Consider the following 23,776-nt stretch of genomic DNA (forward strand, 5'->3'; position numbering starts at 1 on the left):
CTCCGTGACACAGCCCTGATCTTATTACACTGAGCTACTTTCAGCACATCACTTTTACCTGGGTCAGACTCACTTTCCCAAGCTTTACTAGCCAACAGTGTATCACTCCCCAAGACTGTCCCTCTTCCTTCCTCAGTTAGGGCTGTAACCTGATCACCAACTTTAATTTGCTCTAGAGAAACATCTTCCTGAGCCTTCTCGAATGCCAGATTCACTTCTGAGATACCAGACAGACCCTCAGAACTGTTTTCCACATCTGCCCTGCTTCTTTGCACGGACAAACAGCCACCTTCCTCAGACAAACATTTGGAGAAACCCTCCATAGGCAAATCTTGCCCCTAGGAGACACAGGTTTATGTCATCAACTTGACTGAACCAAGCTTTAATATCACCCCCAATCATAAGATCCTTAGGCAATAACTTCCTTACAGCAGCTATAACTCCATGTTTAACATCACTCCATTCAAGATGGATTCTGGCTAACGGCACAGGTACAGTAAACGCATCGAGGATTACAATATCCACCCTCTTATTTGGTAAATGATCTTCCTCTTTGACAAGATCTGCTTTAACGAGAGCGATGTTAGAAGCTGTAATTTGCCCTAAGCCGCTTTTCCCATTGACTTTTACATTCTCTGCGGAAGTTATGGGGTTCCCTTCACCTACGCTCCCAGTAAAAGCATTTACATAAAAGGTGGCCGTGTTGGGGTAAATTTGGTTACACGCAGCTAACTGCTTAGAGTCAAAAAACATACCAATATTGTTACAAACTGGACAGATTCTATCCCCATCTCTGTTGGTGAGAGGAGCTGGCTTTCCAGGATGATAAAAGTCAGTTCCTGTTGTTCCTTTATTCTTTTGAGTTGGAGCTTAAGTTTGTCCACTTCTGCCTTAGCCTCTAGTTCCTGCAATCGAAGATCTGCCATTCTTTGTTCATGTTCAAAACACAGGCATTTTCTTTCCTTCCAGATCAGCTATTTTTTGCTGCTGTTCAAGTTCTAACTGCTGGTTTCTCATACAAGCATTTTCACTGGGTCTGCTTCTTTATCACTGGCAAACAGGGTGACCAGATGGCCCGATTTTATAGGGACAATCCCGATATTTGAGGTTTTTTCTTATGTAGGCTCCTATTACCTCCCACCCAATCCCGATTTTTCACACTCGCTATCTGATCACCCTACTGGCAATTAACAGATTTTTCAGTTCCTGCTCTGGGGCCTTTTTCTTAAACGACCCCCCTCTCTGTATGCACAATTCTCCCAGGCTTTGTCTGTCAGGATCTCAATCATGGGTCTCTCACTGTAACTGATTTTTAACCCTTAAACTCTCCAATATCAAAATTAAATGTTGACGAGTGTGTGGTTCTGATCCAAAACCCCAGTTAACCCGTGGTAACAAGGACTGGTGCCCACGTTGGGGGGAAGGGCTAGGATTGCCCAGGCAACTCTCAGTCGGGCTCCCTAACTTGTCTTTGCCCCCTCCACAGCCAGAGCTTCTCGTCCATCCAGCCACAGATCCTCCCCCTCCTCCCCACCCCACGGTACCCCAGGACCTCGGGTGGAGTCACCAATGTCCTTGGCTCCCTACATGAATCGAGTCTCAGCAAATCCACCGTTGGCTCTAGTTCAAACCTGCAAGTGACCCCTGCCCCAGGCTGCAGGGGAAGAGGAAACCTCCCAGGGCCTCTGCCAAGCTGAACATACAAGTTGAGACCACAGCTAGTAGAAACTGAGCCCTGACTCCACCTCTAGCACTCAGACCCACCAGCCAGAGAGCTGGGAAAGGATTCCCCGTAGTAGCTCCGAGTCTAGCACCCCATGTCCAGCAGCCATTGGGGATATTTGCTAAGAGCAGACAAGATTTCCGCCCCCGCCCCCACCTCATATCAGCCTTCTGGTCTCCTCCCCCACCATCAACCTCCTCCGTCCCTCCTCTTCCCACCCCCCATCAGCCTCATCGTCCCTTCCCCTCCCCTCCCACTGACCTCATGGTCCCCACCTGTCCCATCAACCTCATCATCCCTCCCCGCCGCATCAGCCTCATTATCCCTTCCCCTGCCCCCTACCCCAGCATCAGCCTCATGGGCCCCTCCCCTCCCATCGATCTCATGGTCCCCACCTGTCCCATCAACCTCACCATCCCCCACCCCATCAACCTGATCATCCTGTCCCTCCCTGCCCACCATCAGCCTCCTTGTCTCCTCCCCCCCCATCAGCCTCATTGTCCCCTCCCCACCATTTCCGAGGGTTGGGTTTGGCTTTGAAAAGACAGAGGTAAAAACAAAATATTGTATGTGCATCTGTCCCTGTCCCCCCGGGGGCTGTCTCGTGGGTGGGTTTGAACCCTGACCCTTCAGCACCATCACCCAGACTGCGGGCACTGGCATGTCAGGACTAGCTGTTATCTCGGAGGGGCGAAGTGCTGGGTACACAGGCTGGCCGGGGCACCCAACCCAGCTGTCTCTCTTCCCCACCCCCAAGGAGGGGGGTCCCGCCCCGTGTGGTGCTCCCAGGGGAGATGGGACGCTGGCAGAGGGGGAAGCCGGGGCCCAGGGGTTCCCAGCACAGTGTCTGGTGGGGGTGCGAGCCCGGCCTGGGAATGTTCCCTGATTCTGGCACTGCCCACGTTTCCCATAGGAGCCCTCCGTAGCTCAGGCCTGGGCCACGTGGGAAGTGTTTGTGGCAGCTGTGAATTTAAAGTGACCCACTCAGACGGCGCCATCCCCGGGGAGGCTCTTTGTGCCCAACCAGCTCTCGTCAACAGTCCATTTCAACACGTTTTCCAAAGCAGGTCAGTGTCATTATCCCCAGGTGGGGAAACTGAGGCACCGAGGGGCAAAGTGACTTGCCCAGGGTAACACAGCAGGCCAATGGCAGAGCCAGGAACAGGACAGAGTCTATCCACGAGGCTACGCTGAGCACGTCGTCTCAGTATCCCTGCTCCACGTACAGTGTTTGTCCCAGTGCAACCACATGGGTTCAGGGCTGATTTTAACCAGCCTAGTTGGGCGCAGCGACACTGGGACAAAGGGGCCATATACCCAGAGAGCTCCCTCCCCATCCAGCTCTGCCAGTTATCCCAGTATAACTGCCCTCGCCCTAGCAGGGCTGGACGGCTTTCACTACACTGGGACAAATTTCGGGTGTAGACAAGCCCTGAGCTCACGTCCCTGGGGAAGGGGGTTGAGCTAAACCCATCCCAGGCGCTCCTACCTCAGTGTCAGTGAGGGGGGAGGGGACGGACTCCGCAAGGGCCATTCTGGGCCATTTCCCCGGCCAGGCAGGGCCTAGTTACACCTGTAGAGCGGGTCAGACTCTCCCACAGACTCTCCCATGTAGACAAGGGTCAGCCACACGGGAAGGGAATTTCCTGGGACAAAGCAAACGCCCAAGGGGTGCGTTCAGCTGAACAGCAAAGATCTGCTGCAAACACTGGAGGGGGGAGAGCAGGTCACAAGAATTCCTTTTAATGGAGTGAGAGAGACAAACTAAATATACTGACACAGCCTCCCCACACACCTCTCCGCACCCCCCAGCCCCCTTTCCACGCCCTCCTCTCCACACACACACACACCCCCACACCTCCAGCCTGCAGAGGCACACACGGCGGCCTCGGACTGGGAGCTAGAGCTGCCCCAGTGGGGAGGTAGATTCCTTCCAACCCCTTTCACGGACGCTCATCACCACCGGACCCAGCACAGCTGCAGCCTCCCCATGCACCTCAAACGCACAACCGGGAGGCGGAGCCCCCCCACCCCACCCCAAAGGTCTGGGCGAACTTTCAGACAACAGCGGTTCTCAACCCTCCATCTCCAAGCTCCTCGCCAGGGCAGGAGCACCCCCTCACTTCTGCCCAAAGCCAGATGGAGGCCCGGAGGGGGCGTTGCTTCCCCAGGGCTGGGCGGCTGGACAAGGCCAGGTGGCAAAGAGAACTGGATTCCATGGGGACTGATCCCCCCTCACCCCCAGGTCTGCCAGGGCTGTTGGTGAGAGGCAGAGAGGGTGGCAGGATGCCAGCCGTGCCTAGGGTGGCGCCTGGCGAGTTTGCCCTGCTGGGGGAGGCTGACAAGCACCGGGTGACTGCTCCACAGGGGTGACCCACAGGCTCTCCCTGCCTTTTGAGTGCCCAGGGGCCAGGGAACGCTGGGGGGAGCTGAGCGCTGCTCCATTGCCAAAGAAAATGCCCCCTCCCCCACTTTGCAGGCAGCCAAGACGAAAGCGAAAGTGCTGCTCCCTGGGAGCAGAGCAAACACCCCGGGGGCCTCAGCCACCCAGGGGCGAAAGGGCTTCCGCAAGCTGGTGCCTCAAGCCAGCAGGTTGACACCCGCGTGCCAGGCCTGAGCACAGGACTTTGCCCTGCTCTGCCAGCAGGCTCCGCAGTGGCCTTCAGCACCTGGCTCTGCCCAGGCCTGGGGAGAAGGGTGGAGGGAGGAGGCTTCTCCGGGCACTGACTGCGTCAGGATCCAGCACAGGATGGTTTAAAGGTGATGCCAGCTGACACAGCCAGGCCGCACGCCAAGCTACAGCCCAGCTGGCCACGGCGCCCCCTCAGCCCAGCCACGCTCCTGGCCCTCGCCTTCCGAAGCCACTTACCCCGAATCCCGGCAGGAGAGCGGGCACCGGTGTACGTGGCCATGCCACGGCAAAGGCACCAGTGGACCGAACTCCTTGTGCTTGGCATTGGCCCACTGAGCCCTGCACCCCCTGGCCAGCACAGAGCCCCCAGAACCTGCCTCCCACACCCCCAGCCAGCACAGAGCCCCCAAACCCGCCTCCCGCACCCCAGCCAGCACAGAGCCCCCAGACCTGCCTCCCACCCCCGGCCAGCACAGAGCCCCCAAACCCACCTCCTGCACCCCAGCCAGCACAGAGCCCCCTGAACTCCCCTCTTGCACCCCCGGCCAGCACAGAGCCCCCGAACTCCCCTCTCGCACCCCCAAACCCACCTCCCTCACCCCGGCCAACACAGAGCCCCCAAACTCCCTCCTGCACGCCCGGCCAGCACAGAGCCCCCAAACTCCTCCTGCACCCCGGCCAGCACAGAGCCCCTGATCCCCCTCCTGCACCCCCGCCAGCACAGCCCCTGTCAACCCCAATCATAACAGACCCCCCCCCCGCAGGTCCAGGCCGGCCCCGCGCCCCCCGGAGACACCCCCGCCCGACACCGTGACCCGATCCCGTGCTGGAAGCCCCCCGGTGCCGCCCCCTCCCTGGGCTGCAGCAGCCGCACGGACCGTGCCCGGGCGCGAGCCCCGAGGGGGGATCCCGAGCCCTGGGCGGCTGCAACCCCCCGCCCGGTCCCCCGGGAGCCCAGCGCGGGTGGGGCCCTGCGGCGGCCCCGCTGCCCCAAGCCCCGCGTACCTGGGTCTGCATCGCGCCCCTGAGAGCGGCCCCTACGGCCGGGCTCCCCGCCCCCCTCAGCAGGTGGCCACCGCTCGCCTCCGTCCCTTTGACCGCTGGGGCTGGGCGAGCAGCTCCGGGAACTGCCGGGCAACAGGCCAGCGTCGGCCCCGCCCTCCCTCGAGGCGGGGAGCGGCCGGGCTGTACCCAGCTCACCGCGCTGGAAGGGACCCTGGACAACCACCCAGTCCCGTCACTAGCCCTAGATCCCTAAGCGGCCCCCTCAGGGATTGAACTCACCACGCTGGGCTTAGCAGGGCGATGCTCAAATCACCGAGCTACCCCTCCCCCAATTGCCTGTTTAGTCTGGAGAACAGAAGACTGAGGGGGTCCTGCTAACAGGCTTCAAATATGGGGCAGGGAGCCACCCACATGGAGGCGCCTGGGGCCATGCAGCAGAGAGCAGCCCGCACTGAGCCACCTGGGCTATGGGGCGCGTAGCAGCTCGCACTGAGCCACCTGGGCTATGGGGCCCGTAGCAGCTCGCACTGAGCCACGTCGGGCTATGGGGCAGGACGGGTGAGGAGCTGCCCATACTGAGCCACCTGGGCTATGGGGCAGGACAGGGGCAAAGAGCAGCCAGCACTGAGCCACGTCGGGCTATGGGGCAGGACGGGTGAGGAGCTGCCCATACTGAGCCACCCGGGCTATGGGGCAGGACAGGGGCAAAGAGCAGCCAGCACTGACCCACGTCAGGCTATGGGGCAGGACGGGTGCAGAGCAGCCAGCACTGACCCACGTCGGGCTATGGGGCAAGACGGGTAAGGAGCTACCCCCACTGAGCAACCCAGGCTATGGGGCAGGACAGGGGCAAAGACCAGCCAGCACTGAGCCACGTTGGGCTATGGGGCGGGACGGGTGAGGAGCTACCCGCACTGATCCGTGTCGGGCTATGGGGCAGGACGGGTGCGGAGCTGCCCGCACTGAGCCACCCGGGTTATGGGGCTCCCGCATAATGGTGTGAGCATGCACACAACACACACATATGCATGGACACAGTTGTATGCTCAAATGGACATGCCCAAGGCGCACACACACAAACATGCCACATGCTCATGTACACACACCTGCACCCAGACACCCCCCTCCGCCCAGGAGCTGGATGCAGCTGCTGCGGGAGGCTGGGCCCTGCCAATGCCCTGCTCCTGAGCCAGGCTGTCTCCACCCGCTCTCACCTCCCCCTTGTGTGGGTGTTTGTTGGGGCGGGGGGGGGGGGGGAGGTGTAGGGCCCATTGCTGGTATCGGAGCCCTGCAAATGGGAATGTGCTACAGGCCCCTGGAGGGGAGAAGCCTCACTGGCCCCAATGCAGCCCCCAGCCGGGCCAGGCTCAGCTGCCCCCAGATCCAAAGGGGCCCTTGATTTGGGGTGCAGGTGGCTGGGACCTTGGCTTATTTTGCAGAGTCCTATCCCCACGCTCGGGCGCCCATATCCCCGGGGCAGGCTGGACCAGCCCTGAATTCCTCACAAGGGAGGGTCGGAGCCAGAGTCTGAGCCCCCGGTGTGCACACAGGTGTGATAAGATCTGCAGAACCTTGGTGTCCTTTCTGTTTTACCACAAGGCGCCATCTCTTGGGAACGCTTGGCTCAACGAACCCTAGATTGGGATCACTCCCCTCTCAGAGCTGGAGCAGCCCTGGCTCCCAGCCCTCCCACTCTAACCAGCAGACCCACTCCGCTCTCAGAGCTGAGGCCAGAACCCAGGAGTCCTGGCTCTGAGCCCTCCTCCTTTAACCAATTGACCCCACTTCCCTAAGCCAAGAAAGGAACCCGGTTGTCCTGATTCCAGGTCTCTGCCTGCTCTAACCACTAGACCCCACTCCCCTCCCAGAGCTGGCTAGGGACCCCCCCTGCACCCATAGGGCACAGCCATTGAGTCAGCCTGTGGATTTTAGAGCACTCAGAAAACCCAGCTGGTGAACAGCAAGGAGCCTAGAGTAGGACGGGCCCTTCCCAGCCCCCCATCCCTGGAGCTAAGACTGTGTCTAAACCAGGGCTGGCTCTAGGCACCAGCAAAACAAGCAGGTGCTTGGGGCGGCACATTTGCAGGGGGCAGCATCTGGGACATCCTTTTTTTTTAAACTCACTTCCTCCCCTCTCACAACCCTGCAGAAGCAGAGCCATGGAGCAGCTGGGGAATCCAGCATAGGAGCTGAGAACCCACAGGACCCTGGGAGCTGTAGTTCCTTGACCAGCTCCCTGCCTAGAGAGCCAGCCCTGGAGCAGGGAAAGAACTACATTTCCCAGCAATCCCTTGGCAGCTATCAACAGGAAAGGAAGGCGTAGGGAGTGAAGTAGCTGAGCCATGCTGCCGCTTGCTGTGAGTCGAAAGGGGTGGCACTGTGAATGGGGCACAAGTGTGCCCAAGGAGTAGAAGGCTTTGCCCCAGATATCCCCTTCAGAAGACATCCCCAGACTGGCTTAGGGATACTGGTGTGACCTCACCTTGAAGCCCCCAAAGAAGGAATCGAGTGGTCTAAATGGACAGTGCCCCTCTCTATCTGAAGCCTAGCAAGGAAGGTATGTGGATCCCACTAGAAATTTAAAATGAAAAGTAAGAGAGGGGAGGCTCTGGACCTGGGCAGCTTTAGATACAGTACCAGGCACTTGGGAGGATTTCCACTTCTGAGCCATGGAAGCAGAAATTGACTTTTCCTTTCCAGATTTAGCTAATATTCAGAAAGCGAATCTAGCACCTGCCTTCCAGATTTGAACACCTCAGAATTCAGGAGTGCTCAAGCTCACTTTGGGCAGCTGTTATTTCATTTCCCCCAAATCAAATATACTGATCCACTGTAACTTGCTGTAGAAAAAGGAGGATAAAATTGAGCAAGAAATGCTTCCCAGTGGTTTTTAGGACTGGAATTGCTATTTTCAACAGCCATTGCCTTTTTGTTTGTTTGTTTGTTTGTTTGTTTGTTTGTTTAAAAGGAAGACAGTGATAGTGCATTGGCAAATTCCCCATAGAAAGAAAGAGTGGAACAAAAGAATAATAAAGGCACCTCAACTTTTCCTCATTTATGGAGGACAGTCTTATAATATGCATCCAGATCTCCTCCAATTACACAAGCTGAAAATTGTTCCACTTTACTGCAGCTCTATAACCATATGGGAACCAATCCTGTCTGTGTTCTGTGCACATCCAAAATTCCTGCTGAATGACCCACCCTGGGAGCGAGTTACCAGTGACCCAGGGCTGGGACAGCAGGAGGGTGCAGGTTCGGGGGAGAGCCCAGGGCTGGGGCAGCACGGGGGGTGAGGGGAGGGCACTGGTGGGGGAGAAACGGGGGAGCCCAGCGCTGGGGCAGCAGGAGGTGTGTGGGAGGGGAGAACCCAGGGCTGGGGCAACAGGAGAGTGCAGTGGGGAGTCCAGGGCTGGGGTTGGGGGCAGCCACCATTTTTTTCGCTTGGGGCAGCAAAAAACCTAGAGCCGGTCCTGGTCTAAACTGCCACTTTTGGCGCTAAAACTTTAGTCATGCAGGGGTGTAAGAAAACAGTATAGACAGCACTTTATCACCAGAAGCCGCGCTCCCGGCGATAGAGCTACCATTCCTTCTTTGGGGTGGTTATTTTTTTTATCACCGGGAGAGCTCTCCCCCGGCCATAAAGCGTGACTACACTGGCCAGGTCACAGCACTGCCACGGCCCCACTGTAACATAGCCAGTGTAGACAGGCACCGAAGCAGGCCCCACGTCTGCACCCTTCACTCGGGGCAGGCAGTGCTCCAGGCTCTCCTTCCCACCCAGGGCCTGCCGGGGCTCCCAGCTGAGCCTGCGGGGCAGGCAGGGCCGGCTCCAGGCACCAGCTTAGCAAGCAGGTGCTTGGGGTGGCCACTCCGGAGAGAGGCGGCACGTCCAGCTATTCGGCGGTAATTCGGCGGAGGGTCCCTCACTCCCGCACCGAGCGAAGGACCTCCCGCTGAATTGCCGCAGATCGCGATCACGGCTTCTTTTTTTTTTTTTGGCTGCTTGGGGAGGCAAAACCCCTGGAGCCGGCCCTGGGGGCAGGAACTCTCCTTGTTCTGACTCGCTCCCATGCTTGGGGGTTACAGCTCAGAGGCCAGCAAAGCTCTCCGGGGAAACAGAGCGAACCCGTTTTCCAGCCCAAACCCGGGGATTCAACATTGAAAGCTCTGCCATGTCTCCCCTTGTTTGTGTCCAACTGGCGCTATTGCAGACTCCCCCCCACACCCCAGCCCCGTGGGGCTCAACACCCCAGGGTGCCCCCTGGAGGCCTCTAGACAGAGGGGGAGCCAGGCCACCCCTCTGCAGCTCCCTGCCTGGCTCAGATGCCAGCTGTGTCCAGGCCAGCAATGAGCAATGCACCTGTTGTGCCTGGTGCCACGCAGGTCCTGAGGCTGGGAGCCCTGCCCGGAGGCTGCCCCCAGCAGCAGGACAAGAGCCATGCTGGCATGGCGCTGGGACCATGGGGGGCAGGGAGCCCGTGAGTCACATCCCCAAGCTCCGGAGGCGCCGGCTGAGACCAGGAAATGACCCCCAGGCTGGAGGGCTGCAGACGGCAGGAAACAGGTCTGGCTCCCTCTGCGCTGAACTGGCAGCCCAGGCAGGAGCGGGGGAAGGGGCAGCATGTGCGACCCCTGATCGCAGCACACAGGGCCCGGGCGGCAGGGTCTGGCAGCAGGTCAGAGCTCATGGCCGCGGGAGGAAGGACTGGGGTCTGGCAGCTCAAGAAAGAGCTGGGAGCCAGGACTCCTGGGTTCTACCCTCGGCTCTGGGAGGGGAGTGGGGTCTAGTGGTCAGAGCAGGGGAGCGGGAGCCAGGACTCCTGGTTCTAATCCAGGTTTGGGAGGGAGTGGGTCTAGTGTACGTCTACACTGCAAAAATAACCTCGCAGCAACGAGTCCTAGCGCCCAGGTCAATTTACTCAGGCTCCAGGGCTAAAAATAGCCATGTAGCCTCTGAGCCCCACCCACCTCCCTGGGAGTCGGACTACGCTGCTGTTCTTGTCCTCACAGTCCGAGCCCCGCGAGCCGGGGTCTGACTCATGGCTGCAGCGTTTGTTCTTTGCAATGTAGACCTACCCTGATGGGTTAGAGCAGGGGGCAGGGACAGGACTCTGGGTCTTCCCCCACCCCCTGCCCATTTGCCTTGCTGTGCAATCTGCAGCAACCCTCTGCCTGCCCCTCTCTGCATCAGGGACAGGAGTTAATGCTTCGGACCCACTCCCTCAGGGCACCCTGGCACCCCTGCTGAAAGGTGCCTGGCAGGGCTTGGGTTGTTGGGTCTGCTGGGGGCTGAGAGCCCCTGACTGGGGGACGAGGAGCTGTTCCTCACCCAGAGCCTGCAGGGAGCCCAGCCGTTTGCCGGTTCTTATTGCCACACCAGCTGGCAGCTTTCTGAGCAGGTCTGGACCACCCCCTCGACCGGTGGGGCAGGGCACCCACTCCTGCCGTCAGGCTGGCAGGTGCATAGAAGCCCCAGGACACCCACCACTTTCCAGCCATGCAGGAGATGAAGGAGACCCCTGCCCTGCGGAGCTGACAATGGGGGGTTGGGGGTGGGGCAGGGCACGGGGTATGGGAGTGGCTCTGGGGACAGCGACAGGGGCAGATTAGACACAGGCCAGGACTGGAGAGGCCCCCTTGGGGGAGGGACTGTCTGTCGTGTGTTTGTACAGCACCTAGCGCCATGGGGGAAGGGACTGATTTGAAGCTCCTGGGGGCTACAGTATCACAGAGCATAATACAAATGTGCTCCCCCCACCCCTCTGCTCCCTGCCCAATCCCCCTGCACACACACACGCCCCAGTCACTTTCGCACCCCCAACCCCCCCAGCAGGAGCGGCTGCTCAGGGCTGACAGACAGGAGGAGCTGAGGCTGGCGCAGAAGCAGGGCCTGCAGGATGGCCCCTGGCCAAGCCCAGGGACAGAGACCTCGCGGGGCGCCCAGGGAGAGGGGGGCAGACAGTGCATTTGGACGGGGTTAGATCCATACAGTAATTACCCGCAGCCAAAGCCAATGTCCCTGGAAGCCCTGCTCCCACGGCAGGGCAACGGGGAGTTCCCCTCTGCACAGCATCGGAGCAAACTCCTGCAGAGTCTGGCCAAGTTGCATGGGGAGGAGAATTGAGGAAACATTGGGGTCTAGTGGTTAGAGCAGGGGGCTGGGAGCCAGGACTCCTAGGTTCTCTCCCTGGCGCTGGCAGTGGCTGGCCTCCTAGGGCCACAAGATTGGCAGGTGCCAGGTTTCCTCACTCTGCCTCTGTCCTGCAGCAGGGGCCTGGGTGAGTCCCGGAGCCTGAGGCTCCCTGGGGTCAAATTGCACTTTGGTGCTGGAGCGGGATGGGCAAAGTTGGGGGAGCAGGGGGCAGAGAGACAATAGAGAGGGGTAGTTGGTGGGGGCAGAGTGGGGGGGGCAACAGCAACAGAGGCATGGGGGGATGGGTGACAGATGGGGGGAGGGAGAAGAGGGATGTGGGGGATGGGGCAGCCATGGGGGTGGGGTGGGCAAGGGGGGCTGGACAGGCCCAGGGGGGCATGGAGGTATGTGCAGTCCAGCAGACGCACGGATGGGGGAGGACCCATTTTCCCTTCCCGGGGTCCAGGTCCCACTGGGCCCCTCCCCCAGGGGTGTGGCACCTAGACAAGGCCAGTTGGTCCAGCCCGGCCCCACCCCGCAGGGACTAGCCTGAGATCAGGGACCCCAAGGCAGGGCTGGCTGCTGCCGGGGCTTGTGCCCATCTGCCCTGCCAGGGGAGCCCTGCTTGGACCACACCAGGACCAGGCTGCATTGGACTCGCCAGGACGGGGAAGGCAGCAGCTGGGCAGAGACTTGGCTCATTCCTATTCGCTTGGCACCGACAATTCCAGGCGGCTGGACATGTACGCAGCTCCGGCTCCTGCAGGCGGCCGGGCACGTACCCAGCACCGACTCCGGCTCCTGCAGGCAGCAGGGCACATACCCAGCACCAGCTCCGGCTCCCCAGCCGGCAGGGCACGTACCCAGCACCGGCTCTGGCTCCTGCAGGTGGCCGGGCATGTACCCAGCACCAGCTCCGGCTCCCCAGCCGGCAGGGCACGTACCCAGCTCTGGCTCCCCCAGCCGGCCGGGCACGTGCTCAGCACCGACTCCGGCTCCCCCAGCCAGCCGGGCATGCACCTGGCACCGGCACTGCAGTGGCTCAATGACCCTGACATACCACACACCCTGCCCCAGCCCTGTGGCTCCCTGCTGTGAGGCTCACAGACACACAGAATCCTGGGGGAGCAGTAGGGTCTAGTGGTTAGAGCGGAAAGCTAAGCCACAGGACTCCAGGGTTCTGATTTCTGGCTTAGACCCTGACCGGCTGTGAGACACTGGGCAGCACTCCCTGCCCCTCCCCGTGCCTCAGTTTCTTCCCTGCAATGGAATCGGTCCCGCCCGGCGTCTGAGGATATTGATGAAGCGCTTTGGGCCCCCGGGGTGGCTGGAGTGAGAGCCGGGCAGGGGCAGGGGATGGGGCGGATGGGGATGGCGGCTCATGGGAGCGGGAGCCCCGCACCCCCGCCCCCCCTTACCGTGCTCTGAAGGGGACTCGGGGGCTCACTCCATCTCCTGCCTGCCGGGACCCAGCCGCACTGGGCAGTGGCTCCGCAGTGAGCTGGCCGCCTGGAGGAGCTGGAGGGTGGCGGGGGGGTTTCCTGAGAGGAAGCCCCTCCCTGTGGCCCTGGCTGGAAGCCTCCCACGCCGCAGCAGGGTAATCACCGTTCCTGGGCTGGGGGGGCGCCGGTGTCTGTCTGGAGAGCGGGTCCGCCCCCCCCCCCACCCGAGGAGAGCGTCAGCACTGGGCGCTAGGGGGCGCTGCAGGGGAGCTGGCGCCAGTGCGGGACTGCGGCGCTGGAGCTCGGGCTCCCGGGGGCAGAGCTGACGTCAGGCCTGGGGCGCGCTGCTCCTGGGCGGCGGAGAACGGGACCCCCAGGCGCTGCCCCGGGCAGGGCTGGAGCAACCCCAGACACGTGCTGCCAGACACGGACCTGCAGCTCCCCCACCCCAGCCACTGCCCCCGGGGGCTCTGGAGCGGCCGGGCAGCTTGGCCTTGGGGCCATCCCCACCCAGGGTCCCTTCATGTGCCAGAGGGTCCTGGCACAGAATCCCAGCCAGAAACCTCTCCAGCTCCATCCTCAGACCACTTCCAGTCTGTGCCCCCTGCCAGGGCCGCCTGGAGGGGGGGGGGCAAGTGGGGCAGTTTGCCCAGGCCCCACAGGGGCCCCACAAGAATATAATATTCTATAGTTTTGCAACTTTTTTTTATGGAAGGGGCCCCCGGAATTGCTTTGTCCCAGGCCCCCTGAATCCTCTGGGCGGCCCTGCTCCCTGCTCCTGCTGGGAGGCTGGTCCTGACCCGCCCCCTCCATGGGGTGACACCGATCCCTGGCCAGCTGATCCCCGCTGTGCTGGTGCCAACACTGTCCTTGTGCTTCACTAGCTCTGGGCCACCCTGGTGTTCACCCCCCACTCCGGGCAGCCTGCACTGCCAGCCAAAGAGTCCTGTGTGCCCATCTCCTGCTCTCCGATGTGGTCATGACCGAGTCCCGAGGAGCCCAGCCCAGCCCTGCCCCAGGACCCCGCTGTGCTCGGCACTGAACAAACCCAGGACGAAGGCGCTCATGGTGCCTGAACAGCCCAGCAACCCGTCCCGGCACCCGCGCCAGTCTGAACCCCTCGTCTTTGAACCCGGGCAGCCAGTCGGGCACACAGGGTCCAGAGGGGGCATTGTAGCCTGACTGAGGGTGTACTGATAATATTAATTGGGATAAGATGGGGATTTAATTTATTAATTTAATTTTATTTGATTTGATTTTAATATTATTAATTAGTATGGGTTTAGGCTTGCCAATTTGTTTGATTAGAAGATAAAAGTTTTTGTTTTGAATTAGGCTTTACAGAATTTATAAAGGACCCTCAGGGGTATGACAGGACGCTCACACTGAGACAGATAGAGCCTTAAAGCTTTTTTATTAAAATTAATAATAGTAAGTAAATGGTAAAATACTTAAGAGTTACAAAGTTAGAATTGCATGACTGCTATTTAAAAGATACAGATGATAATATAGTATTATATGCAACAAAGCTTTGGCTAATCTACTTACACCCTTTTTTGATAACCTGGTGATAAGAGACACAGGAACGGCCTTGCGGTTTAGGTTTTTTAATTTTTGAGCGAGGGATGCAGTGACTAGTCGGTGAGCCCTGTAGGGGCGCGAATGTGCAGGCAGCCAGGCCTGCTGTGCTGCGTAGTTGGGGAACACGGTTGCTGGGGATCTGTGTGGCACCTCTCAGCTACGGCTGTGGGCAAAGGGCAAAGATGCCACGGCCACCGCGGGGGGGCGTCATGTGGGGATGAGGGTCTCAGCCCACGTGTCCCAGGCCCAGCAGTGAGGCCAAGACCAGCTGGGCCCTTGAAAGCGACCGACCCTGGACCACCCCCAGATTGGGCTGGGCCATGTGGGCGGGTCCAGCGGCATGGGGAGCTCCGGGGCTGGGCTGTTCAGGGGTGATGGGGAGCTCTAGGGCTGGACTGTGGAGGGATGGGGAGCTCCAGGACTGGGCCATGGGGGGGGAGTGCCAAGGGCACAGGGAGCGCGAGGGCTGGGCTGTGGGGGGGATGGGGAGCTCCCGGGCTGGGCACGGGGGGGATGGGGAGCTCCTGGGTTGGGTTGCCAATTTTGGTTGGACGTATTCCTGGAGGTTTCATTACATGACATAATCTTTAATTCCTGGAGACTCCAGGCCAGTCCCGGAGGGTTGGCAATCCTAGGGCTGGGCCATGCAGGGGGGAGGGGGGGCGAGAGGGAGGCAGGTGGGACAGGGAGCTCCAGGGCTGGGCAATTCGGGTGAGGCAGGGCTGGGCAATTCGGGTGAGGGGGGAAGTGTGGTGCAGGGAGCTCCAGGGCTGAGCCATGTGGGAAGAGGTGTGCAGGGGACATCAGGAGATCCAGGGCTGGGTTGTGGGGGGAAGAGTGGGCAGGGAGCACCAGGACTGGCAATGCAGGGGTGGGGAGGGAGTGCAGGGAGCTGCGGGGCTGGGTTGTGGTGGGGCAGGGAGCTCCAGAGCGGGGCCATGTGGAGGTTGGGGGGTGCGGGGAGCTCTGGGGCTGGGTTGTGAAGGGGGTGGGGGCAGGGAGCTGCAGGGCTGGGTTGGGAGCTCCAGAGGTGGGGGTGGGGGGCAGGAGCTGCAGCGGTTGTGGTGGGGAGCAGGGAGCTGCAGCACTGGGTTGTGGGCGGGGGGGGTCTGTGGCAGATTAGCCATTGGGCCAACAGAGCCCATGCTCAGGGGCCACGGCCAGCTGGGAGACCCCACCAAAATGGGTGCTCCCCACCCCGACTCCATTTCCCTAGCAGGAGCACGTGGGGGGGGGGTGTCAGGCAGAAGGGGGGGGAAGGGCCCCCACTTGCTCTGGCCCAGGACCCCACAAAGGCTTTACTCCCCCTCTAGCCGGGGGGGGCGGGGCAGGCCATGGGGAGACCCAGACCGTTGGCTGAGCCCTGGAGGGAAGCCCTGCTCATATGCAAATGATTTCCTGACATGCAAATTAGCTCATTGAAATAATCCATCGAACAAGTGGCAGGTGTCTGTCGAGCCACCAGCGACACCTCGTTCCTGGCCCTCTGCTGCCCCCCTGTGGCCTTCCCCAGCGCGGACCGCGCAGCTGGGTGCCCTGCGTCTGACACTCCCTTTGGGGCAGGCGGGGGAGCAGAGTGGGGCGAGGGGTGGGGCGACTGGCAGGGGTGGGTGAGTGGGGAGACTGGCAGAGTGGGTCAGGCAGGGGAGCTTGCAGGCAAGTGGGGGGGCTGGCAGACTGAGGTAGGCAAGGGGCTGGCAATGGGGCTGGCAGTGGGGCTGGCAGCCTGGGGGGGAGGCAGGGAATCTGGCAGCCTGGGGCAAGCCAGGATCTCCCTCAGGTCCCCCTCAGTGGGGCCCCATGCAGTGGCAGGGTCCCCTCTCCCCTCTGTGTGTGCTGCTCCCAGGCCTAGCTAGAGGGGACAAGAGTCTGCCAGGGTATGGCAGGCTGGCCGGGCCTCTCGCTCTGACCCTGTGCAGTGGGCGAGGGCTAGGCCAAGGGGCAGTGGGTGGTGTGGGGAGGACACTGGGCTAGGACCCTGTTCTGAGTGTTTCCCTTCTCAAACCCCACTCAGCCCCATTTCCTGAACCTTATAGAAATTGTACGTTTGTAGGTGATTCATTGAGCCTGACGCTTGTCTGCACCCACCCTGGAGCCCTGGGCACCATCTGCCCTGCCGGAGCTCCCTGCACCTTCTACCCCAAGCCAGCACTGCCAGAGCCCTCCCTGGCACCATCTTCCTGACTAGCCCCCCCACCCCGAGCACCATCTACCCTGTCAGATCCTCGCAAGTGGCTGTGAGCGTTTCTGTTCCAGCCGGGGAACGGGGCTGCAGTGCATGGCCCAGGCTGGGCCACTCGCGGCCCAGGCACCGACGCACCAGAAACAGGGTGTTCTTGTGTGTGTGTTGGGGGGAGTGTTTGTGGGGCAGGAGGGAGTGTCCCAGGCTGTCCCCTCCTGGAAACGGGGGTTCCTTGAGATTCCACATCCGGCTTTGGAACAAACTGATAAATCCAACAGGCACTAGGCCCAGATGGAATCACCCAGGAGTTCTGAGGGAACTCCAGCCCGGGGTGCGTAACCTATCGCTTAAATCAGCCTCTGGACCACAGAACTGGAGGATTGACAATTTTTAAAAAAGGCTCCAGAGGCAATCCTGGCAATTACAGGCCTAACTTCAGTACCAGGCAAACTTGGCTGAAACTACAGTAAAGAACACATAGAAAATCATGATATGCTGGGGAAGAGTCAAACCGGCTTTGGTAAAGGGAAATCACGCCTCACCAATCCATTTGAATTTTTTGAGGGAGTCAATATACATGAGGACAAGGGTGATCCAGTGGCTAGAGTTTCCTTGGACTTTCAGAAAGCCTTTGACAATGTCCCTCATGAAAGGCTCATAAGCAAAGTCAGCTGTCATGGGATAAGAGGGAAAGTCTTCTCATGCATCAGTAAGTGCTTAAAAGATAGGAAACAAAGGGTAGGAATAAATGATGAGTTTTCAGAATGGAGAGAGGTAAATAGTGGTGTCCCTCGGGTCTGTACAAGGACCGATCCTATTCAACATATTCATAAGTGAACTGGGAAAAGGGGTGAACATTGAGGTGGCAAAATTTGCCGATGAGACAGAGTTACTCCAGATAGTTAAGTTCCAGGCAGACTGAGAAAGGTTACAAAAGGATCTCTCAATAAGTGCAGAGTGATGCCCACTGGAAAACATAATCCCAACTCTACATACACAAGGATGGAGTGTTAATTAGCTGTTTCCACTCAAGAAAGAGACCTTGGACCCACCGTTCCCTGAACACATCCGCCCAGTGCGCAGCAGCACTCAAAAACGCTACCAGTGTTAGGAACCAGTAGGAAAGGGATCGATAATACGACAGAAAATATCGTAATGACACTATATAAATCCATGGTATGCCCACATCTTGAATACTGCGTGCAGTTCTGATCACCCCATCTCAAGATATATTAGAAAAGAATTGGAAAAGGTTCAAATAAGGGCAACAAAAATGATTACGGGTGCATGGAACAGCTTCTGCAGAAGGAGAAATTAAAAAGACTGGGACTGTTCTGCTTGGAAAAGAGACGACTAAGGAGGGATATGGTAGAAGTCTACAAAATCATGACTGGTGTGGAGACAGTGAATAAGGAAGTATTATTTACCCCTTCACATGCACTCAGTGGTTTGAGCATTGGCCTGCTAAACCCAGGGTTGTGAGTTCAATCCTTGAGGGGGCCATTTAGGGATCTGGGGCAAAAATCTGTCTGGGGGTTAGACTAGATACCTCCTGAGGTCCCTTCCAACCCTGATATTCTATGAAGAACCAGGGGTCATCTGATAAAATTAGCAGGTTTAAAAACCAACAAAGGTAACTATTTCTTCAACAATGCATACTCAACCTGTGGAACTCATTGCCAGGGGATGTTGTGAAGGCCAAAACTGTAAGTGGGTTATAGAATAAGATAAGGTCATTGTGACAAAGTGAGAATTTTCATGATATTTTGGATGACTATTGAGTGTGCCTCAGTTTCCCCTATGTGGTGCATTCTTAACTAGGTGTGGGAGGAGGAGGTGGAGATACAGGCATGACCAAGGCCTAGCTGCTTGAGGCCTGGGCCCCTTGCCCATGGAGAGTCTCAGAAGACAATGGCCACTCCAATTGCCCAGACATTTGGCACCAAACAAATGAGCATGGATGGCCCACCCTCCGAAGGAAGCCAGCTGGGTGTGACCAGCTGGAGAACAAAGGACTGGGAAGAGGCCAGGTGAGGTTGTTAAGTGTGGGCTGCTGGAGGGAAGAGAAGCTTCTGGACTGAGCCTACAGAGGGGTCAGAGGAGGTCTCTGGGCTCTGGACTGACCCAGATGGAAGTTGCTGTAACCTTCTCCACGTTACCTAAGGACTTTCTACGCTGTGCTCCAGCCATCCAATAAACCCTCCTGCTTCTCTGGCACCGGTGGAGAGTCACTCCCAAGGCAGGGAGTCGGGGTGCTTTGCTCCCTTGGGGTGCATAAGTCTCCCCAGGTGCCCAACTCAGGTGGACTCGCCGCAGGGAGCTCAGCGAGTGAAGTGGGGGGCTGAAGGCTCTGCGGCTTGGTCCCAAGGGGCGGTGAAGAGATAGGCTTTACCCCTAAGAGGGCTGACACATTGACGGGTCCCTCCAGGGACTGTTCCAGAGCTGGGCAAGAGCATTGGACCTGCAGATCCATGACAGTCATGGAGAATAGGTTCGTCGATGGCTGTTAGCCAAGACAGGCAGGGACGCAACCCCATGCTCTGGGTGTCCCTAGCCTCTGCCTGCCGGAAGCTGGGACTGGACGACAGGGGATGGATCAATCATTGCCCAGGTCTGTTCATTCCCTCTGCAGCACCTGGCATTGGCCGCTGCCAGAAGACAGGACACTGGCCAGATGGACCATTGTTATGAGCCACCGTGGCTGTCCTCATAGAATCAGAGACCCAGAGAGTTAGACAAGACCATAAGGGTCTAACCCCCTGGCAAGATGCAGGACTTGTTTTAAACCATCTGAGACAGATGTCACCCCCCCGGGCATGGAGGCTGGGGATCTTTTACTCTCTCCCGGGGGCTGTGGGAGGCAGCGTGGCCAGCAGCCCCCTTGCCAGACTTCACCGACTCCAAGACGTGAAGGTCAGAAGGGTTCGTTAGGATGATCTAGTGCCAGTGGCGCTCAACCGTTCCAGCCTACCACAGGTGACAGCTTTCTTCTGTCCAGGTGGGAGCTCGACCCCTGCTCCGCTCTGAGGCCCCACCCCCACTCCGCCCCTTTCCCCCAAGGCTCCATCCTCCCCCCCACCTCTTCCCGCCCCCTCCCCCGAGGTCCCACCCCTGCCCTTCCTATGCCCACCCCAACTCCGCCCTTCCCCGTCTCTTCCCACCCCCGCTCTGTCCCCTTCCCCCAGCACCTCCCTCCGGCCGCTGAGCATCTGATTGGTGGTGACCGGCGGGGCCCACCGAACAGCTGATCCACGGGTGGTTGCTGGGTGCTGAGTTATGGGGGGGTGCTCCAGCTATGCAGCCTACTGTCCCCCTTTCCAGAGGCTGATTTGTACCCCCAAGTTTCACCTCACTTGAAAACGACTTGCTTACAAAAATCAAACATCAAAATACTGAAGTGTCACAGCCACGCAGTTACTGAGCAATCGCTGACTCTCTCATATCCTTATAAAATAAATTGACTGGAATTAAATATTGTGCTCACTTTTCAGTGTATCGTATCTAGAGCAATACAAACAAGTCATTGCCTGTATGAAATCTTAGTCTGTACTGGCTTCGCTGGTACTTTTTCTGGAGCCTGTTGTAAAACTAGACCAATATCTAGATGAGTTGACGTACCCCGCGGAAGACCTCGGCACACCCCCAGGGCTACGCCTACCCCTGGTGAGACCCACTGCACAGCACTGCTCACAGTGAGTCCGGCATCCCACCCAGCACTTCCACAGTGGGGCTTTCACAGAGAAACCCCCAGCCTCCCCACAAAACCCCAAGTGCTGGCGAATGCCCCAGGCTTGGAGGGGTCTGCTCCAGGAGCTCATTCCCGTCACTCTTACAGCAACACCTTATTTCAAACCTAGATTTGTTTTGCGCCATCAGCTCTGGGTCTGCCGCTGGCTGCTGGTCGCAGAGCTCTCTGCTCTCCGAATCCTGCTCCCCGGGGCAGTGCTGGTAGGCCGGGCGCCTCTGACCCTTCTCTGGGACAAACTACCCAGGTCCAGCCCCTTCAGCCTCATCCAGCCTTCGCATCCTTCCAGTAGCTCTTCTCCAGTTTGTCAGTGCCTTGTTTGACGTGTGACCACCAAAGCCGGACGCAGGATCCAGTGATGGTCTCACCAGTGCTGTATCCTCCCTGCTCCTGCTAGCCACCCCTGCTCATCCACCAACGACTCCCGAGTCTTTTGCAGAGTCCCTGCTTCCCAGGACCCTGCCTCCACCCTGGACGTGTGGCCAACACCCTTTGTCCTTTGATTATGACCTTGCTATTGGCTTTTAAACCTGTTTGGTCCCAGGGCACCAGCAGCCCAGGCGATCCCGATCACTCCGTGAGACGGAACTGTCCTCACCACCCCGCACCACTCTGCGTGTCCCTCGTAACCTCGCCGGCAGCCATTAGATACTGTCTTCCAGAACATTGATAAAGCTCCTGACTTGTGTCGGGCCAGGAGCAGAGCCCTGCAGGACCCCACCAGACATGCCCCAGGGGTGACGGCTCCCCATTCCCAGATACTCTTTGCTCTCTCCCTGAGTCAGGGTTCGAGCCCGTCTGTGTGGGCGACCCTGGCTTTGTAGAGTGAGAATGCTTTCCCGGATGGATGCATGGGACCCAGGCTGGCTCTGTTCTGCCCACTGGCTGGCCAGGGCTCCCCTGCCGTTATTTGGCCAGTGGCGGGTGTCAGCCCGGGGAAGCACCGGGGCACACAATGGGCCTGTGTGTCATGGATGCCCAGTGCAGTCATTATCTCCGTGATGCTGCTCAGCACGAGGAAACCAGCCAGAGGGACTTTATTTACTGCTCAGGCACTTGGCAGACAATAGCCCCAGCTGTTGGCTCACCAGCCGCAAACAAGGGCGCCAGTCAGTGGGGCATAGCCAGCCCAGGGCCAGAACAGCTCCCTGGTCCTCTGCCCTGGCTCCCAGACGGATGGAGTCGCGTCAGCCTGAGATGGGGGAGATGCGGCTCGGGGGAATTAAGCCACCCCTTGACAGTGCCAGGGACATCCTGCAGGGATGGGTGCTGCTGGGGGACCCTGTATGGGATGGGCACTGCCAAGGGGGCTCATTCTGCCAGGGGAGAAATCCTGCGGAGACGGCACCCAGGCAGCTGGGACCTGCATCTCCAGGTCCTGTAGTTACTGCATCCTGGCCCCATGCTGCCAATCTACCCCGGTCTCTTCACCCACTGCCACGTCATGCTTGAGGCCTGGTCTACACGACAAAGTTAAGTTGACAGATGCCGCGTTAGGTCGAGTTAATGTATGTGTCTACACTACCGCATCCCTTCCACCGACCTAAAGGGCTTGTAAAGTTGACGTCCGTAGTCCACCTCCACAAGAGGCGTAGTGCTTCAGTAGACATCTGTCAAGGCTAAATCCCCACTCTGTCACTCTGAGTGCAGAAGTGGGGCCCACCAGGATTCTAAAAATGTGCACTGACCACTCCAGGCTTGTATTAAACTCCCCAGGTTACAGCTTCTCTCTGACCTTGGCTTGGTAAACGCTGCCACCACCCAAATGCAAAAAAAAAGAAAACAACAAAAAAAACCCCACACCTTTGGACCTAGGAAGGAGCACTTGGGAATTCCTCCCTGTGGGGTACCCTCCAGCCCTTTATCCCCCTCCGGGGAAGAGCAGAGAAAGAAAACAAAGGAAATTAGCTGTTGCTCTCAGCTAATCAAACAACATGCACAAACCTTGTCAGACACCAAAAATCCAATCCTGTTCTTAAAAAAAAAGGGTAAATTTTATTAAAAATGAAAAAGAAAAAAATACACATCTGGAACTTAGGCTTTGCTAGATTTTAAAAGAGCAATTCCAAAAAATTAAGCACCCAAAATAGCTGTCTTGGGGGTTCAGCTTAAAGGTTACAAGCAAACAAAAGCATCTTGGGTTAGTACAGAGGAGACAGGAGAGCCGCAAGCCAAAATAAAGAAATAAACCTGATCGCATCTATCTAAATGTTTCCTGCCTTCTAATGATTTCTTTTAGGTATGGAAGGGGTGGAGTGGGGGTGGGGCTGGAGGCAGGAGGGGGAGGGGTCTAGCACCCATGGATAAAGAGGGGAAGTTGGAGGCTATGGGCCCAGGAATCCTCCCTTGAGGTTTCTAAGAAGCTCTCATGGAGGCACTCTGCAATCCTTGGCAGAAGGTTTCTGGGAAGGGCTGCCTTATTTCATCCACCTCGGTAGGACACTTTCCCGCCCCACTCCAGTATTAACACTTCTGGCATCATTGCAGCACAAGGACCAGGTCTGTACCCAGACTCTTGCAGCTAGGGTGACCAGACAGCAAGTGTGAAAAATCAGGATGGGGGGGGGGGGTAAATTGGAGCCTATATAAGAAAAAAACCCAAAATTCGGGACATCTGGTCACCCTCCTTGCAGCATCTGCTCCCTTTCCACCTCTGTTACCCTCAGGAGAGCGATATCGCATAGGGTCCTTGAAATGCGAGCCCTTAAACCGCAAGCAATTTGATAAACAATCCGCCCGTTTGGTGAATTTGGGGTCACACAACCACGCTTTCCCAAGCGTGCCCTGGTTGTGGTTGGAAGGGATCACTGTGTATTACAGCCAGCATTTAAAAGGTGTGTGTGTGTGTGGGGCACACAACACTTCCTGTTCATCTCCCTTCCACCCCAACCTGGTGCCGCTTTCGTAACAATCTAACTCAGGGGTAGGCAACCTCTGGCACGCGTGCCGCCGCTGATTTTCAGTGGCACTCACACTGCTCAGGTCCTGGCCAGCGGTCCGGGGGCGGGGGTTCTGCATTTTAATTTAATTTTAAATGAAGTTTCTTAAACATTTTAAAAACCTTATTTACTTTACATACAACAATTGTTTAGTTCTATATTATAGACATAGAAAGAGACCTTCTAAAAACATTAAATTGTATTACTGGCACGCGAAACCTTAAATTAGAGTGAATAAATGAAGACTCAGCACACCACTTCTGAAAGGTTGCCGACCTCTGATCTAACTGTTTGTGGGGCTTTCCACTGGTGCCTGTCCTCAAGAACCATCCTGGTTGCTATGGGAAAGGGGGTTGTGCTGATGTTACAACCATTGATCCCAAGGATGTCT

At 58.2% G+C, this 23,776-nt stretch overlaps 1 protein-coding gene across 3 annotated transcripts in view; it reads right to left on the bottom strand.

Moving 5' to 3' along the window:
• EXOC3L2 (exocyst complex component 3 like 2) overlaps positions 1–13,084 on the bottom strand; it is a 47,220-nt gene extending 34,136 nt beyond the window's left edge. The window contains exon 1 of one of the 3 annotated variants that reach the window (XM_039509653.1): positions 12,915–13,084. The gene's annotated coding sequence lies outside the window, so the exon portion shown is untranslated. Of the gene's footprint in view, positions 1–5,360; positions 5,471–5,639; positions 5,702–12,914 lie in introns of those variants that run through there. The other 2 variants (XM_039509655.1, XM_039509654.1) reach the window with 2 other exon arrangements.
• Between the last annotated feature and the right edge of the window lie 10,692 nt (positions 13,085–23,776).

Source organism: Mauremys reevesii, linkage group 22, assembly GCF_016161935.1.
Source record: "Mauremys reevesii isolate NIE-2019 linkage group 22, ASM1616193v1, whole genome shotgun sequence".
NCBI lineage: Eukaryota > Metazoa > Chordata > Testudines > Geoemydidae > Mauremys > Mauremys reevesii.